Below are 5173 nucleotides of genomic sequence, written 5' to 3'. Positions count from 1 at the left end.
AGGCTACTTCCTATCTCTAGGAACTTGCCTACTCCGGGAGCCTCACAGAAGTGGAATCACCCAGTGTTTGTCCTTCTGTGGCTGCCTTGGCTGCCTTATTTCACTGAACATAATGCCCTCTAGATCCTTCCATGTTGTAGTGGGCGTCCAAAGTTCCTTCCTGTTAGAGGCTGGTAATATTCCATGGTCTGTAGACACCACATTTTGTTCATCCTTTCATTTGTTGATGGACACTTGGTTGCTTCCACCTCCTGGCTCTTGTGACTGGTGGCTCAGAGAGCCAGGGCCTGCTTCTGGGTAGAAGCCTTGAAATCACAGGAAATTAAAAAGGTTTAAGAGTTTGGGGAGCTACTTAATGTGCTGTGTGATAATGTTTAGCAGTTGTGGGAATTGTTTTTCCCTTATGATTCTTCTTACCTCTGCCTTTTCCTTCCCCGTCCAGACAGCTCTGAGGCTCTTCTCTGCATTCGCAGTGGGGTTGCTACAACAGGGCAGCAAAAGCAAAAATGGGAGTCAATATTTGGCATCTGGATTTCAAGATGGACTTCGAAAACCTATCAGAGAGGCACTAATTTCAGGGGAAAAAAAACAAAACAAAACAAAGCAAAACAACTTTTTGAGTTGCAAGAGTCTAAAGGTTTCTTTCTTTTCCAAAGCCCAGACTCAGAAGGGCCAAGGGCATGAATTTAATGCCTAAATGACTTGGGAAGATGAGCTGTGTCGACAGCGACACTCACCTCACCCTGCTCCACCCCCTACTGGGTACTAAGCACCCCGGATGGATGGTTGAGGGCAAGGTGGCAGGGAGACACTGAGGAGGCACCAGAGCTGGTCAGCAGTGCTGGTCTAGGGCAGGGGCCTTGCTCTGTGTCCCCCTGTGCCCAGACCCCTGGACAGAGGATGAGAGGACCCCCAAATATGCTGTGAACTCCAGAGCAGAGAAGGTTATGCCTCACTTTCTGGGTGAAGTCTGGGGACGCTGCAGGCCTAGCAGATGCCCCCCACTCAGCCTGGTGGAGTCAGAATAGAAATGTGCATGGTCTTTGCAGGGAGGGCCCAGAGCCGCCTCCTGTGGGCTCAGACAACATGGGAGGGCATCCAAAATGGACCCTGGTAACTGGCTCAGGAGTAAGTGAGGAGCAACTGGGTGACCAGGGGGCCCTAGAGGTCAAGGTGAGGGGATGTGGAGCTCCTGCGAGGACCAATGACTGGGCCCCAGGTGTGAAGCATGTGTGTTTTCAAGATGCCAACAGGAGAGGATGCCCGTGGTTGGGCTGGTGTGGTGTGGGAAGTGGTGGCCACAACAGTGGACAGATGGCAACAACTCAACCCCCCCACTGATGCCTCAGTGACCTGTAAAGCCCCCAAAATGTCACCCAGCCCCAATGAGAAAGGAGAGAGGGCAAACCCGACTAAGAAAATGATTTCTTTTAATTAATCCTGAATTGAAGCTTCATTTTGGAAAAGTAGAAATCGTTAGAGAGAAATTTAGTTCTTCTTTCTCCTGTCCCCTTCCTTTCTTCCTCTTTGCCATAATTGGTGGCCTCTGAAGACAGCATGCTCACGTGTGACTCAGTTTATTTGTCTGGATTGTGGGGATTAAAGCCCTGATCAGTGTTCCACCCCGGGGACTAAGGGGTTGTGATGATCACATGAGCTACGGGACGGCTGACTGGGAGGTCAGCATCACATTTCTCCAGGACCTACATTCTGGGACGCAAGTGAAACCTTTTCAAGAATGGCTGCTCTGCTTGGCTCCCTGACGGGCTACTTCTTCCTCTATTTTCAAGGTGCCATGGGTCCCACTGGGTGACCCTGCCCCACTGCTCCCACTAAGGAGCAAGTGTGAATTTGCTAAGGTGGCCGTAATAACGTTCCACAGGCTTAACCAACAAACATATTTCCTCTCCATTCTGGAGGCTGGAAGCCCAAGATCAAGGTGTCGGCAGGGCTGGTTCCGTCTGAGGCCTCTCTTCTTGGCTTGCAGATGGCCTTCTCCCCGGATCTTCACACTGTCTTCCCTCTATATCCACCTCAAAAGTTCACTGGGACTTCCACATATGCCTCTTGGAGGGGTGGGGGACACAGTTCAGCCCGTAACAGGAGTCACACGACACTGAAGCTGTGTGGGACGAGTCGCTGTTCTGCTTCAAATCTAAATTGTATCTCCGTTTCTAACCAGCTGCACTGGACAGCCCCTGGGAGCATGTTAGGAAATGCAGACTCTCGGGCCCCACCCCAGACCTAGTGACTCAGATCTGCCCCCTAACCGGTTCCCCCGGGTGACTCATGCACTGTTAGGATTCCAGAAGCACAGATTGAAACCACTCTGCCAGGCGGGAGCCTGCAGGACTTGCACAATCCCATGCCAGCAAAGCAGCGCTGCAGTCCTCACTCGGGGAAAGCCAGCAGGGCTGGGCTCTGATGGTGGAGGAGAGTCTGACTTGTCCCAGGTGCGGTGAGACGGCATCCGAGAGCCAAGCTGACTGCAGGTCCCCCAAAGGCTTGGTGGGGGTGGGGGCACAGTGGGGAGGTGGGTGGGAGTCTCGATCTGGAAGCTGTGAGAAGGGGAGGGGTCACCTTGATGAAAGGTGTGGAGAACAGGATGACAAGGTGGTGTTGCCCGACTTAGCGAGTAAGAATGCAGGCAGGGCCGGGGACATGCTTACACTTAAAAGGGTTTTGCTGTATCTGAATTTCAGTTGTAGCTGAGCATCCGGTGTCGTACCTGCAGCCCTGCCGTGGAGGCGCGACCTCCTGCAGGACGCTCGTCTCCTCTTTCTTTCCTGCCCCTGCCCTCCCACCCGCCCCTGCTGCCTCTCCCTGCCTGCCCTCTTCCATGAAAACTAAGGACAGAAACAGGAGCCTGGAGGCCCGGGGAACAGAGCGGAGGCCCCTGGATCCGGGGCGCTGATTCTTGCTGTCCGCCTTACGGGCCTGACACAAGCAGGTATGAGGGCCCGGCCACCCGGCTGCGTGCACCTGTCTCTATGGGGCCACCTCCACCTGCCCAGCCTGAGGCTCCCAGCCTCGGGGCTCCTGGATGAGGGGAGAGGGGAGGCTGTGTGCAGCTCTCCGGGCCTCCCCGTCGCGGCCTTCAGCGCACACGTGCCTGCAGCTTCTACGAGACTCTCAACCATGAAAGCCTCCAGGTCCACGCGGGGAAAAGCTTGGGTCCTCGTGGCACAATCACCTTCTCAGCGGGCTCGTCGTCAGCGTTGGCATGATGAGCAAAGGAGGGGATTCCGGGAGCTAGAGTCAGGTCCTGGGGTGAGGGGCCAATCGACGTCTGACACACAGAGGGAGGCGGGCAGGGAGAGGAGCCCACCCAGTGGGCTCCGGGGTGCTGTCGGGTACCTGTAGCCCCTCCCGGGGCTGCCCCGTGGGCCCAGGCTCCTTGTTCCTGGGGACCCGCCCGGGCCTCGAGGAGCAGGAAGAGAAGCTGTGGGATGTTTTATGCGGGTGGCAAGTGGGTTGTCAGACAAATCATTTACGTTGCTCACATCCAGTGGGATTCGGAGCGCTGCAGAGCTTATGGAAAGATGCTTTAAAAAAACAAACATGATCCTTTCCCTTCAGATAGGGAGACCCCATACTTACATCACTAAATTCGAAACAGGGGCCATCGGGGTGCTCAGTGGTGGAGCATCTGCCTTTGGCTCAGGCCATGACCCCGGGTCCTGGGATCGAGTCCCCATGTGGGGCTCCCTGCAGGGAGCCTGCTTCTCCCTCTGCCTGTGTCTCTGCCTCTCTCTCTCTCTGTGTCTCTCATGAATAAATAAATAAAAACCTTAAAAAAAAAGTCTGAAGCAGAACCTCAGCTGTAAAGTGCTGCTCCCTTGCCAAGCGCGCAGCTGGATGCAGGAGATGGAGGCAGCTCTCCAGATGTTGGCCGTATGCCCGTGATGGATGCTCCTCGGGTGGCTCCAGTTGCCTGCTCCGACCCAGGCCACAGGACTTGCTCCCTGGACAGGACACTTACCCCTGCAGCCACAAAACTGATGCCCTTTTCCTTTGAACGTGGGCATTTCCAAAGTACGATAATGCTGGGCCATCCTGTTCATATTATGTCTAGAACCTTTAGTGTGGATTAGATTTCCTTCTGCCCGAAAACCCTGTAAGGCACCGTGGTGCCCTTCATCCTACATTCTGCAAATGCAAAAGATTAAATAAGAATCAGCCCATCTTTCCACTGTGTGCCTACACGTCTTTGCATGCATCAGCCTGTGTTATAGTCATCCACCCTGTGGAAGGTACAGAAGGAGATGAGGGCCAGTGACAAGTCTCTGAGGAACATGGACTGTCCCCTCAGGACTGGGGGAAGAATTAGGGAAGATAACCTGGGAGAGGGTGACATCCCAGTTGCCAACCCAAGAGAGAGTTTTGTTGTTTGTTTTTACTAGAAGGAGGAGACACTCACCAGAGAGCACACACTGAGGGGTCAGATTGGCCATGTCCTCATCCACATGTGCAATATCCAGGATGTCGTCTATTGCCCATTAGCCTCAGTTTCCCCATGAGGGAATGAGGACACTGACAACACCCCTGATCCCAGAGGGTTGTTGAAAAGATGCAGTGAGCTAGCAGGTGTGCGCTGTTTAGTCCCTGGCATGTGGAGAGGCTCCCTGAGTTTCATTCCTCTGGAGGGAGGATTTCTCAACAACCCCAAATCGGCAGCAGATGACAGGGATGAGACTTACCACACTGTCACCCGGCTATTTATTCACAGGCCTGTCTCCATAATTAGAACATGAGTTTCAGGAGGACACAGACAAGAGCGTTAAGAGGACAAAGACAATGTCTTATTCATACATAATTGGCATTTAATACATGTTTATTGAACACGTAGCTGAATAGATGAATGAATGAATGAATAATTAATAACAAAGGGGACTGCCCCTGAGAGTCAGAGTTTTGTTCACAAATTGAATGCACGTGGAAATAATCAAAAGAGATCCTTATTCTCCCGGCGATTATCTAAATATCTGTCACCCTCCCCCCCGCCCCCCTCCCCTGCCTCCAGGGCTCCAGGAAGCAGGTCGAAGAGGGCAATAGGAACATCACACACCTGTATTCCAAGGACAGGTATAGTCAAGCGTTAGAAAAAGAGCCACAGGAAGAGGTCAGGCATTCAAAAAAGGTAAAGGGCAAGGCTTGGCTTGGCGATGCTAAT

At 53.2% G+C, this 5173-nt stretch overlaps 1 long non-coding RNA gene across 1 annotated transcript; it reads left to right on the top strand.

Moving 5' to 3' along the window:
• The first annotated feature begins 2355 nt into the window (after positions 1 to 2355).
• Positions 2356 to 4184, top strand: LOC140594910 (uncharacterized). Its single transcript, XR_011996183.1, has 2 exons — positions 2356 to 2453; positions 2703 to 4184. It is a non-coding gene; the product is annotated as an uncharacterized lncRNA (long non-coding RNA).
• Positions 4185 to 5173: the final 989 nt, after the last annotated feature.

Source organism: Vulpes vulpes, chromosome 12, assembly GCF_048418805.1.
Source record: "Vulpes vulpes isolate BD-2025 chromosome 12, VulVul3, whole genome shotgun sequence".
Taxonomy (NCBI): Eukaryota; Metazoa; Chordata; class Mammalia; order Carnivora; family Canidae; genus Vulpes; species Vulpes vulpes.
This window is presented reverse-complemented; position numbering and strand designations above follow the sequence as displayed.